Genomic DNA, 15,031 nt, shown 5'->3' with positions numbered 1-15,031 from the left:
TCCGGAGTTCGACCCTTCTTGATGAAGGTGGCATCCAGCATTTTCTTGAATGTTTGGAATTGTGTGGCCATTTTCTTCAGCGTCCATGATTTCACATCATCTTCATTACATCCTTCGGGAAATGTGAAATGTTTCTTAACATCGTCCCACAGCATATTCTTTTGTGTATCCAGGAGCGCATATGGATTAATACTTTTTCCCTTCCATTCCCTGATGCTGATGGGCACATTGTCCCTTACGATTGCCCCGATCTGACTCACGTACTTTTTTTCCACGTTTTCAGGAGCAACCGGCTTGCCCTCTTCTGTGACTTTCGTGATCTTAAGCCTTCTCTCCATCACCTTTGTATGACCTTGAGGTTTCTGATGGTTCGTCGATCCAGAGGGCTAACAGTTCAAGATTCGTTAATTAGTACATAGTAATAATGAATAAGATATTATAGATAGGGTAAAACAATGCAAATGATATATACCTCGCTGGAACCTTCTGTCACAGCAAGGTTTTGCTCGAGCTCGGGCTCTTCATTGCCATCGCTAGACATGTTGAGGAACATGTCCGCTTGGCTACCGTCTTCAGCGGTGTACGTTACGGGAAGGTTGGAGTCACTACCACCAGCAGTAATCTGCTCCATTATATACCTTGCGGTCTCGTCATCTACCATCTCAACTACTTTAAACACACATGAAATCATAGATATATGTACGTTAAGGTATATACATGAAATCATAGAACAACCATGAAAAAAAAGAAAAAGAAACTGATTGAAATGTACACATAAAACCATACATGAAATGAAACTTACATGAAAGTCTTGAATGAAACTTACACGAAATGTCTTGAATGAATCCTAGATGAAGTCTTTCTACACATTTCTACTAAATTCTAATAATTACTTTTACTAATTTCTAAGCATTTCTACAAAATTTCTAAAAATTTCTACTAATTTTTGAATCATTAATAATAAAACATAGTAATTTCTAAAAATTATACAAAATGTATATAAAATTATACTAAGCATCTGAACTAAATTATACTGATTTTATACTAATTATAGTAATTTCCATCTGATTTTCTACTAATAATAGTAATTTCCTACTAATTTCTACTAATCATAGTAATTTCCTACTAATGTTTCTAACTATAAAAAAATAAAAAAGGGCCCTTGCGTTAGAAAGCTGGGGGCTTGCGTCAGCAAGGGGCCGTACCGTACGTGGATAGGGCCGGGGGTCGCGATGGTGGGGTGGCGGGCGGCAGGGGCCTGGGCGGCAGCCGACGGCCGCCTATTTTTTGGGCATAGGCCGATCAGCCTAGACCCTTTCTAAGCCTGTTGGCCTTCGTCTTTCTCTGAGTTGTTGCTTGTTCATGCCATAGTCCAATCATGCTTCATTATAGTCCAATTTCCTACTAAAATAGAATGTTCTCAAAATACAATGCATATGCGAAAATGGCCCGATTATTAGGTATCATCAATAGTTTAGGTATTAAGTTCATGTCATTATTGAAGATAAATAGGGGTAAAAATGTGTTATTAATGAGCGCCAAATAAGTATTAAAAAGGGCAGCATTTCCACCATCAGTTGCAAACAAGAATTCAATAGTACCCACCATTCTTCGGAAGAACCGACTATACAAATCTGTACTTTGTACAATTGGTTTCAAGCGGCTCAATAACGATACGAACCTATTTCCACCGTTGGTTCATTAAGACTCGCATAACAAACGCAGTTTGTAATTCGCACCAACTGTACACTCAGTTTCACATGGTGGTTAGGCTAATCCAGTGGGAGTTTCATAGAGGTTTCATGCACATTAAATACGATAACACATCAACATATGTGATGACATGTCAACGTAATTATGAAGTGAGAGAGGGAAGGAGTTTCATTAGGATGAAACTGTGTATGCACTATTTCCAAGACTATGAAAACTGATGAAACTGGCTTTGGGGACTAAAGAGTTTCATTTCATGTGACCATATCCAATCACATGTCGTCGAGGGGTGCCTCATACTCCATTCAGCCAAAAGAACCTGGCCAAGTGATGGTGGGAATAGGATCATTCCCTCCTCTTCCCCTCCTCCCACAACCTCTCCCTCTTGCGGATGCCATTGTTCTTCCTCCTGCTCAGTGGTGTGGAAGGATATGGGAGAGGGGAGGTCCAATAAGGAGTGCTGAGATGGAGATGCACTGCGCCCCCATGTGCTTAGTACCCCGTCGTGTTGAATCATCCTGAGAAATGCTAGATATAGGCTTTGCAGGTGCAGGGACGTAGGGGTCAGTGTCGTGTCCCATCCACCTGAGAAGGCTTCACGTTCAGGGTCCTTACAGTCTATAGTGTAGGCTTTTCAGTGAGGGTTCACATGAACAGTGGAAACCACTGTTTTAGTACTGTACTAGGCGTAGAGCCTTATAATGGGGATAGTGTGGAATCTTAGTCCTCGAAGCATGGAGACAAAATATTATAACAGTACAAGCAACAGTACAAAAGCATCCGAGGTGCCCAACATGACAAACCTAAAGAGCACATTCCCTAGAATAAAATTCCTTAGGTAATGTAAATCGGTGGAGGACAAGTGATGTTCTACTGAGTGAACTGAGGAAGTTTCCCCTTCCTCGCTGTTTTGGAGGAATATTCTGCCTCCTGCTTCTTCATCTTCTTCTGTCGCTCTTCTTCTTGGAGGATTGCGCCTGATGAGCATCGAATTCTTCGTTCTTCCGTTTCAGTGCTGCCTCCCGAGCACCTAACCGGTCGCGCCGTCTCTACAGTTCATCCTCCTTGCCCATCAAACAGATTTGTTGTTGGCGGATGCGTCATTCTTCTTCGAGCCGAGCAGCACGTGCTACGTCTCAAGCCGCTTCCATCCTACCATAGTATTGGGCTTTGGTCTCTAGCACCACTGGGATTATGGGCACCTCCCCTAAAGGCCTAGTGTCGATCCATTCCACGAATGTGCATGACTACATGTTCATTCCTGATTAGTTCAAGGTACCTGTACATAGAAAACATATTTGAAATGTGTATGAACGGATTGACCTTGAAATCATCATCAATGTCGGGACACTTGAAGTATCTACACCCCTTCTTCCTCCTAGGTATGCGATCCTCCCATACTTGCAACCACGCACGGAAGCCGCAGTGGCATTTGGGGCGCTCATTCCATGGTGGAACCCCATTTCGCTCCTCCCTCCACGACGACATTTCTTAGAGGGAGATGCAACCTCTCTAGAAATGGTGGATTCGGGTTGGAAAGTGTTAGTAGTGTGTTTGAACGTTGCCTGAATGTCTCATATATAGGACGCTACTGAGATGGTCCATGGACCATGTCCATAATGGCAAATGGAAAAGGACATGAATGGACATCATAGCCTGCACCGGCCTAGCTATCAAAGTCTCTGCACCGGCCTACATAATGTAGTCTGCAAAGGAGCACACATCATAGTCTACAGCATCGTACACATGATAGCCTACACTAGCCTACAAAAGATGAAGGAGGTCCTATGGACTAAATGCATCCTCGCTTGAAATGAGGCCCACCACGATCACGACCATGCCTCACTGCCCACTGCGCTGCTCTGGACTGGTACTGGTCATACATGAAGGGCTCCGGTGGGGCAACCTCGCGAGGTGGACGTCCTGGTGCAGCCACAGGTGGCGTCGCGAAGTCCTGGGTGTAGCAGTCCTGGGTGTAGCCTAGTGTCGAAGGCACGGGCGCGTCACCCAACTGCGAAGGACCTATCTCATCAGGGTCATAACTGAAAATGGAGTCCACCATGCCAAACTCGTCCTCTGGATCTCCTCCTTTACAGACTCCCCATTGGTCCCTCCGCAGCCTCCTCATCGATCCCTCCGCAGCCTGTGTACCCTATTATCGAACCAAAAAAGTATTATTGTCAATTTTGTTCCGTATTTGTAATGGAATAGAAAGCATGTATTGATGACGCAATGAAGTTGTCCACATGAAGTGGAGCTAAAGTCAGTCCTGCTATGCTATATCCTCGGTACTGCTACGGAGTTGTGTTATGAAATTATAAGTTAGTATGAGCAATTGGACAACAATTGGTCAATGGAAAATGACAAAGTAACGAACACATACCTGTGGGGGTCATGTACTACGGACCCGATGTGTAAGTGGAAGGACCTACTCCAGCAGTTGCCCAAGATGGTGCACGTGTTACAGTCGATGCCTCGGGGGGGCTGCATGTGCCTGTGGTGCACAAGACGCCCCGGGATACGCCGGACGAACTGGTGTAGGAGAAGATGAACTGTGGTGCTGAGTAGATGGTGCTGAGGACAAACTAGGATAGGTAGCCTGTGGTGGAAGTACAACGTTCGCGTGACCACCACGACAGCTGACGGCCCGTATGAACCTACTACACAGGCGCTCTATCCTCTTGTATGTCGACTTGTGCCCGTTCGCAGTCATGTCCAAGTAGTGCTCGATGCCGAACCTCATCGCCGTCTGTACCTCTGCAATAATGGCGTACTGTTGGCAATGACATAGTTCAAGTTAGGCACACAACATGATGCAGTTTGAGCACCAAATGATGCAGAGCGTACCGTGATGTCGAAGTTCACATCCCTAGAATGCGGGTAGGTCTGTGTCACAGGTGCGGTCTTCGTCAGTGGCTACCTTGGAACATGCATGACGCGCACATGTGTCCTCGGCAAGTACCACTGCAGGTACACTGCGAAAGCGTGATCGTCATGTGGAAGGTCCTTGTGCACAACCTCCTCCATAGCGGCCGTCCACATCTCAATCCACGGAACCATCCTCGGACCCCATAGGGCCACAGGCCCAGCACCACCCTTATGAGTCCACCTAACATATGCATCGTGCAACGGGTTAGAGTAACACAAAATCTTTATTAGACAGAAAATGATTAGATGGGGTATACATGTGAACGTCAGCTAGGATGATGTGAGTAACAGGAAGTAGGGACTCCTAGTATTGGTGGAACTGCCTCATCACACGGTGTACCGCGTAATCCTCGACGTGGATGTTGTACACCAGTGGCCTCTTCATCATCCAGTACTCCCGGTCTCGAAGTGAAGCGTCTCCACATAAGTAGAGACTAAATGTGATACAATTATCAGTCCCAGGAGGCTGATAACACATTTATTCGATAGATAATTCAGTTACCGTACAACTCCCGGGGGAGTGGGCGTGAAAGCCACGCAGTGATAAGAAGTAAATAAACAACAGCGGCTAACCAAACGACTGCCAAAAGACAGCACTCGGGACTACACGGCAGCAGCAGCATCTTGGTAAGGCCAACACCATAGGCAGCGTTGGGTGTGGACACAACCTCTACTCAAGGTCTTCGGCGATGAAGTCCGGGTCTTCCTCTGTAGTTACGAAGCAAGGGTGAGTACGAACGTACTCAACAAGTCCAACCCCATCCACGGAGGGGGATACAAGCAAGTATATGCACAGGATAAAACAAGGATAAGCTAGAGTTTATTTGCAGTAAAGCTAGATTTTCAACACATGCATAGGCTCGTTTTCAAACAAATTTTTGTAAAGCTTTTCTTTGGTAACCGAACATGGAGTGGGGTTGATCCTACACAAAGGATCCAAGTTTTATTGCTATCGGACTCCCCATCCGCCATAGCTCACGGCACAACTGCCGGACACTTCCAAAACCCAACACACACACACACACGCACGCACGCACCCGTGACCATCCATGCCCAAGTACTAGTTATGTGACCAAGCCGTAACTCGTCCAATACCATGGACACGGCTACCCGGATAGGTTTTAACTCTGCAGAGGTTGTACACTTTTCCCACAAGTAGGGTACCGCAGCATGATCACCTTAGTGCCGGTGCGGATCCTAACAAAGCCATTACCCACCTTAGCTAAAACTGACTAGCCCTAATGGAAACACCCAAGGGGTTCACGGCTCATCTACGAGACCAGAACCGGGACCTAAGTCACCAAGATATTACTCCTTTTCCATGGGTTCTCGTTGCTCACCAGCACCACTGAAGACTAACAGTTCAGCTAGTGGGATTTATGCTAAGCCGTTGCCCATACAACGGTCGAGTGGTTGCACGATGGTTGAATTAGGCAAAATGACACATCAACTCAGTCCTTAACCACGACAAGATGGATATCTCCCGACATTGCTCAACCACCAAGGTACGAGCACAACACCCTAGCATCCCACACAAGGAATACCCATCCATCCTGTCTACACATCCTTTTCCTTTGAACCCGGAAAGCCATTTTTCTCACTTGCACACACACACACATGTTTATTTTCCGAATACACCATTGTAATAATGATTGTAGTTAAGTAGCAATTTCCTAAGCATTCAAGCGGTGGTTATCGTCTAAATAGAGCGAGTCAAATTTAGAGACAACCATAGGGTAACAAGGAATGTTCATAACAATCAAGGAGTGGATATCCAACCATGTCCTGCAATGAAATAATATGCATTTTGTAAAACAGGCCAATAGGTTGTGTTTGAAAAACTAGGTATTAAGTATGCATCAAAGGGTGAGATTGGACTTGCCGTCTTCAAAGCCTTCCGGGAGTTCCGACTCCTGCTGCTGGTCCTCGGGCTCGGGCTCGCGGTCAAACTCCTCGGGCAATCCGCGATCTACGGCACACACAAACGGACACACAAATAAATAAAAGAAAGATCGGTTTTTAACCGTGAGCTCCGAACAGAAAACGTGTACGAAAAATAGGTAGAAAGATTATTTTTGGGAAATTTGGATATGGATCGGTGAAAGTATTCCGGAGGATGACGTGGTAAAATTTGGGATCAATTGAAGGAGGTTTGGCGCATGAAATGACGGGTTAAACATGAATTAGGGGCTTAAACAGGAGGTTTAGGACTGATTTGTAATAAACCAGGGACCTATTTGTGAATACTTTTGGAGGTGGAGGGGCTTATCCGCGAATAGGTTTATGAGAGTGGTGGAAGGACTACTTCACGAATAGTAGATTTTTTGAGGTTAGATCGGAATTTTGTGGTTTCTTCTTCCTTCCTCTCTAGGAACTTGGAGAGGGAGAGAGAGAGGGTGGGGTCGGCGGCGGCCGGCCGGCCGGGCTTCGCCGGCGGGGAGCCATGGACCGGGGGCGGCGGAGGAAGGGGGCTCCATTTTGCCCCTTACCTTGGAGTTTCGGAGAGGGAAGGGGCGGCCGACGGTGGTTCGGTGGAGGCGGCATTCGGGTGGAGGAGTTCGGGCGGTGGCTGCAGCTCGGCACGAGCGGTGGGTGGAGGTGGTCAGGGGGTGTGGTGTGGCTTGGGGAGAGGGTGGTCGGGGCGGCTCCCTTTTATAGCCGGCGAGATGGGGGGCGGCCGGTGTTACGGTGGGGTCGTCGGTGGCGTGCGGCGGGCGGCGGGCGGCACCGGAGGGTGGTAGGGGCCGGCGGTGGCGTGCGGCGGGCGGCGTCGTGGGGCGGGGCCGGAGCGCGGCGTGGCGGGCACGCCGGCGGCTGGCGCTGGGGCCGGCAGCTGCGTCGTCGCCGGCGACGTGCGGCGTGCCTGCCGGGGCCGGGCGGGCCGGCGCAACGCGCCGGGTGCAGGCGCGACAGGGGTCGGGCGCGAGGCGCCGGGGCGGCCCAGCGGCCGGGGGAGTTAAGGCCCGGAGGGGTCCGGCCAGGGGTGGCGGTGGAGCCGACCGGGAGGAGTGGCGCCGGGAACCAGGAAGAAGAAAGGGAGAGGAAAGAGAAGAAGGAAGGAGGAAGAAGAAAGAAGAAGGAGGAAGAAAGGAAGAAGGAAAAAGAAAAAGAAAAGGGGAGGGAAAAAGAGAAAGAAAAAGAGAGGGACCGGCGGCGTTCGCGGCACGTGGTGGGAGCACGCGCGCGGCGTCTGGCGACGGCACACGGCGGAAATTACGGGCACGGATAAAATGATGGAGGGCGGCTTGGGTGCCGGGATGGCGAAATCGCTGGGAAGATTTTCGATTTCCGGGAGCTTAGCGGTAAAAGATTTTGAAGGCGATTTTTAACGGGTGATTTTAGTTGGTGATTTCCGCGGATGTTACACGAAGGCACATCGAAGACAGCCCATGCAGCGCACGAGTGTGGACGTCCGCTGGTGTGTAGGGTGTCCACCTCATATTGGTGTCGACAAGAGCGTCGAACTAACCGACGAAGTCTGGGTACGACTTCTTCATCCGCACTCCAACCCACGATCCCTACAAAAAAATATTTCACGAATAGGTTTAGTAATCGAAATCTAAATGCATGCAACATATGAATTAAGTAATTGTAGGTGTAGTACCGTACCTTTCGCTAGCACCACAACGACCCCATTGTGAGTCTGTTGACGTCATCGTGGTTGAAAGGCAACTCCAGGTAGGGAGCCATGTTAATGAGAGGTTGACCTAGGATGTGCAGAATATGATCCACCCAAAGAGCCATAGTAAGTACGCCTCCAAGTGGCACGCAACTGTGGCGTCATCGGTGTCGGCTCTCATGTAGTCGGCCTACACAACAATACAAGTTAGTTGACAAATTCACAAAACTTAGCGATAACGATATCAAAAGTCAGGTAAATAAGTACTCACATTGAACTGCATGAGCCACTTCTTCATGGGCCCGTGTGTGGAGCTGAAGGTGTGGTACGGCTCGGCTTGATCGTTCCGCGGAACATGGGCAAACCGGGCCAAAAGCTCCTCACGCTAGCTAACTGGCACGTCCTCCACGCCAATAGCCCTCCCGGCACAAGGAAGTCCAAGAAGGAGTGACACGTCCTCAAGTGTCGAGGCCATCTCACCCACTGTGAGGTTGAATGTGTGAGTCTCAGGCCACCAACGATCAAGAAGAGCTGCTAGGAGTAACATGTCAAAGTGGAAATGTGTCGACTTCTCCACGCGCTTCACACCGGCGTCCATCATGCCTCCCTCAACCAACCTTGTTAGAAGGAGGAACCCCGCAGCACGTAACCTATACCATGCATACCATTTATTAGTTAAAAGAACACAATGATAGAACTTCAAATTGAGTTACCTAAGTAAAATGTACCTCAGAATCCAATGGGCGTCGATCGGCATCGTCGAAAGTAGGACACGTGCGCGAAGCGTGCCGAGGTTGGCATCCCGTACGGCTGACATGAACGACCTGTGAAGGGTATCCACGGAAGGGTCCAGCAACTCGGGAGCTGATACCCCTCTCTAGCCTCCTCCGCCATACTTGCAACATGTTAAATATCAGTACGCGATGAAATAATAAAACTTGCAACACATACCAGTTATTTAAAATACTACATAAATCAAATAGAATATACTAGACATGAGATATTTGAAACACAACATAAATGAAATAGTACACGATATGGAATTATTACAATGTCTTACTATTACAACATAGGTTACATTCCATAATCTAATTCTTACAGGAGTCTCTCGACATAGAACTAATGAGACGAATAAGATTACATATGATGAAGTTGACAAAATGTATGAGTTCATAAACATACAACACACATTGCTACTCCTGCATACATGAATCACAGAAGCCCATCATTGTTCCTATGTGCACGACAACCCCAACCACGTGCTGGAGCATTTGTGTCACCTGTTGATGGTCCAGCTTGGTTACTCCCACCTCCATATGTCGTTGCAGAGCAGTTCTTGTACGTGTGACCTGTTTCATGGCACTCGGAGCAGAGGCGGACATCAGGACCAGCTTCAGATTGATCCATGTTGTTCCAGATGCGTCTGTTCTTGCATCACCCGACCCCTTGGAACATTTCTAGATCAGGGTCAAGAATGTAACGCGCGGCATTACCAGTATTATTTATGAAGTTTCCTAGAAAACGATATCCATAAACCTCATTCCTCCAAGTATACCATATAGTTTCCTTCAGGAAGTAATGTGCTATGAACCAATGAGGCTAAAGTCCCCCTGCCTCGATGCATGCAACAATCACATGGGTGCAAGGCCTGTGAAGCAATCGTGACTTCTGGCATGAGCAAACACACCCTTCATTGGTAATGATGCACTCCTGTGTGTGCTTCTTACGCCTCCCCCACCAATCGACCTTTGTCCCTGCAAACAACCTCGAATCGGCATTCAACGGCACCCACTTCATTAACACGATGTTTATGAGCCTTTTTAATCGCCTCCTCCATGTACTATGTCATCTTGTACCCATAAATTTTATGATTATCGGCCATTGAGTTATTTGCCACCGCGTACCTTGCCTAAAGTACTTCATGGTGCGGTATAAGAAGAATTCCATGATACCATCAAGGGGCAGTCCCCTATCACCACGCAGGACCCAATTGTACACCTCAGCTAGGTTTGTAGTCATTATACCCCACCTAGCACCTCCCTCGTTATAGAGTAATGCCCACTTTTTCTTCGCCTCATGCTCAATCCATTGTGAGAAGGTCTTAATGGACCTACCTCGTCTTCGCCTAACATTCAGACCATCCAGTCGAACATCCTCCAAAGACACAGGGTGCTTAGCCTCACTGTTCACCGGCCTCTTGCCTAGTTCTTTGGATTGTTTCTTTGTAAGTTCGTCAAGTTTTTCCCACAGTATATTGAATTTCCTCTCCTGATTCTGGGTAGATAGCCATGTGAACATTTTCATAAGGGTCTTGTTCTTGAATTGACTATGGAAGTTTGCCCCCATATGCCTCATGCACCACCTACTCTTCAAGTCTGGCCATATCGGCACCCTGAAACGCTCCAGACTGCCATTCTGTAGGTCTTTGATTGGTTGTAGAATGCCTTTGTGCCGATCATGAATTAGACAAACACCCTCCACATCTTTCACAATCATCTGCTTCATCCTTTCCAGGAACCAATAACAACTATCTCCGAACTCCTTCTCCATAAAGGCGATTGCCAGCGGTAACACCTAATTGTTACCGTTGGACCCAATAGCTGTCAAGATTGTGCCTTTATACCTTCCAGTCAAAAATGTCCCATCAATGCAAATGACTGGGCGACATCACTAAAAAACCTCAATGCAAGGACCCAAGGCCAAGAATGATCGCTGCAGGACCTATTCTCTTGAAAACTGAGCACATGGAGGCTTTCAGGCTGTAGTAGCTTCCTGGGTTCCTCTGGCATGTGGTGTGCAACAGACAGGGAGGTTATCATACGATGCTTCGTACGTACCTCACTTCATCTCCAACGCCTTCTGCTTGGCTCGATAAGCTTTGTGGTAGCTAATCTTGTACTTGAACTTCTCCTCTATGGTACAAACAATTGACTTGGGCTTGAAGCTAGGATTCTCCACTATCTAAGGATACATGTATTGAGCAACAAAATCAACAGTGAGGTTGCGGTGTTGTCCTTCCAATTCATCCAGCAAGCATTAGTGCTCCACTGCTCTAGTCACCTCCCATTAATCCTTCCACTTTCCCTTGTATGCGTACACCCTAAATGGGCAATTGCTTCTGACACAGCACACATCATAAACTGTCGGGTTCCTCTTCACCACCCTGAATTATTGCTGCAAAGATAAAGTGGACCATCGCTTCATAGCTGCCTTCACCTCATCCGCACTAGGGTACAAAGCACCCACGCAAACCTCATTCTCCCTGTACTCCCAAGGGACATTTCCCCCTACATTAACCTATAGGGCGGAATAGTCATAAGTTGACCAATTCCGCGGGACAGGATAAGCATCATCCTCATTCGATGAGTCATCATCCATGGCACCATTGACCTCTTCTCCTTCCCTCTCCACCTGCTCAACTAACCCAGGGATGTCTTCCCCCTCATCAGCCTCGCCATTTCTCTCACGGGTTGCAACATCATCCTATGCATCTCCTTCTTCTACCCCATCTTCATTATCTTCTTCATTTTGCCCATTAGTAGTCTCCACACCTTCCTCGGCTCTAACTTCAGCACCTCCCACTTCTTCTTCCATCTGACTGCTAGACCCAATCTTCCTGAACACTTCAGCAAACAATATGAGTGGTTCCTTCAAGCAGCATCAACTCCCAAAAGTATATGTCAGGCTGTCTCCTCACTACAGCCTTAACAGATAGCTCCACTTGATCTCTATCAAGATCGAAAGCCTTAAATAGCTAGTTGCATATTGAAGCCCAAGTCCTCTCTCTTGCTCTTGGTAAATTCTTGCAGAACGACTGAAATTCAGACAAATCTACCCCTTCTGAACCATATCTAACCTCCCCCAATCATAGAACACTTGGAAAACTAAACTTTCCGACATGTCTATCAATATACACGACACGAACAGTGGAAATTATTCTCATGTACTTAATTTAAGTAACTCCAACAACACCTACATTTTAATATATGGTAGAAACATCTAACTCGAGTATTACCAATAATAACAATTTTACAGTTATCTAAAAATATGAACAAATTCATTTTATTTTACCCGGTCAATATACACGACATTAACATAGACAAATACTAAATTTAACTAACCCTAAACACCCCTACATTCCGAAAACATATATAAAGATATGCATGACATGAACAAAAATTGTAACTAAATCTAATAATTTCAACTAGCCCTAAAATACCTACATTCTGAATACCTATACAAATTATAACTCTTGCAGTATGAATAATATTCATCTTAAATTTATCTAAATAAATCAACAAACTAATATTACTATAACCTAAATACCTAAGCTAAATCCACTGCACCTACTAACCTATATTTTTCTATATCTAATATCAACACCTAGATTTCATCTACTAATTCACACTACACTATTTCTATAGCTACTACAACAACTACTACATCTACCAACTTCGAGCTAATCAAAATTAGGGGATTAGTAATAATACCTCAAACGAAGTGAAGAACCGGACTTCAATCTCCACCCTACTCCCCTCCCCTCCTCTCCTCTCTCCCTCCCTTTCTCTTCTCCTCCCTCCCTTTCTTCTTCTCTATTGGACCCTCCCTCCCTTTTTTCTTCTCTACTGGACCCTCCCTCCCTTCCTCTTGTATCGCGACTAAGTGCTCCCTCCTCTCTAGTTCTGGCGTGGGTGGGCGAAACTGTCGTGCGGCGTCCGCTCGTGGCGGCCGCCAGTGGCTTTTAAAGATGCGGGGGAGCTACCACCGGCTCATTTGGCGGTAGCTTTCTCGCTCCCGCCGTTTGAATTGGCGGGGCCTATTACAGCCCGCTCCTCTGGCGGAAAGCTGTTACCGCCGGATGGAACAGCGATAGTAGCCTCATCCCACACGCCGCTGCAATCCGTGTGCCGCCCGTCAGATTAGAGGGTGGTAAGCGGGTTTGCCAGCTGACGTGGCAGATGCGGGAAGCTACCGCCGTTTCACCCGGCGGTAGCTTCTCTTACCGGCAATCGGCGGTAGCCTGTTTCCGCCGTTTGATCCGGCGGCAGAGGTCTATTTCTGCAAATTTTTGGATCGCCTATTTATTTATGCAAATATGTAAAATAAAAAATACAAAAATAAAAAAAAATCTTGGCTACACCGCCGCCGGATGGGACCACGCCACTTTTACACCCCATGCGGGACAAGACCACCTAGGCCCACCTCCGCTTTTCCGCATTCCGAGCTAGGAGTATTTGGTTGCCATGTGTAGGTTCCCAAAGACAGCAGTAACCAAACCCGGCTGTAGTGGCGGTCCGTGCGACGTCGGCCGCGCAGCAGTAGCGCGTGATGCGACAGTGTTGGCTCGTGACCCGAAGGGGCAGTGGACGGTGTCTTTAGGGTCAGCTCTTCGTGTCTTTCTCATAGACATCATCCTAGAGGTCTTCTGACCTGACATATTTATTATCTAGATAGAGTCTGTTTCTACGAATTCTGCACGACGAGGTTTGGCAAGCAGTAGGAGACTTTTCTGATGGGACGATTCTGACATCAAGTTTCTAAGCAGGCGAATGATGTGATGGATTGACGCTGCATAAAGACAACGCAAGGTTCAAACATGGACGGAGAAAAAGATTGAATCTTAGTTTTCTAATTGTCTTTCTTTCTTGTGTTTTTTGAGCTCCTCAATTTTGAGGATTAGAGTCTAAGAACTCTTTGTAACCCACTTTGGTTGTATATATCCACCATATAAATATAGTATGCAAGACTTTATCCTTTATCTAGAAAAAGCAGATAGATCAAACATAGTAAGTAGGAACATCATCTCATTCTCATATATTCCTTGCGTCCTGAAATACAAGGAATCATGGAGATTTTAAGATATATTAGCTGGGGTTCTATATGGCTTCCAGAAGGCAGATAAGCAATGCATCTTTAAAACCCATATTAAGCCCATATACAATATTTTTCTTTAATAGTTTTAGACATCAATCAATATTTGTAGATATTCATCAATATTTTCTTAATCTATCTTAATTGTCACTAACATTTCTTGATGTTGACCAACATTTTTAAATGCATCAACATTTTTCTTTAACTTTTTTTACATTCACCAATATTTTTGCTCAACATTTTTTACATGCACCAACTTTTTTCATTCCCCAATGTTTTTTGGCTCAATACACCAACTCTTTTTACGTTTAAAATTGTTGAGATAGTTCATCTAAAATGTTGATTGTAAAATACCGCTATGTGCGCAATACTTTTAAAAATGTTGAGATAGTGCATCTAAAATGTTCATCTAAAATCTTGAGATGTGTTACATTTATTCTCAGGAACACAGTAGTTTAAACGGAATTCAAGATACATTTATGGTTTGAGAGAAAAATAAGATCAAAGTTTTAAAACCAAAAGGATCCCCACCCCTGCAAAGAAGCAAACCTCTATGCGCGCTCAAGGTGCTCTTTCCCTCAGCTCCAATCTTATCCGTCGGTTAAAGTTTGCACCTATCTTAAATAATGGAATGCGAGTTAGGATTCCTGGAAAATCCATGGGCAGCCAATTCGGCCAAAATGTTGGATATGCGGCCCACTTATATATACACGTAAAAAGGGTTAAATGGGGTCCAACACCGGTTGACGAATTAAGTAGAAGCAAAGTGAAAGTGAAGTGGCCTACCACGTGTCTATATGATTTAAGCAAATTCAGCAATAAATGTAGTTTTCACTTTTGATTCCCTTTTTATATATTATTAAAAATTAAATTGATTATGGAAGAAAGATGTACTCCCTCCGT

Source organism: Setaria viridis, chromosome 6 (genome assembly GCF_005286985.2).
Source record: "Setaria viridis chromosome 6, Setaria_viridis_v4.0, whole genome shotgun sequence".
NCBI classification, from domain to species: domain Eukaryota; kingdom Viridiplantae; phylum Streptophyta; class Magnoliopsida; order Poales; family Poaceae; genus Setaria; species Setaria viridis.
Note: the sequence above shows the minus strand (reverse complement) of the source record.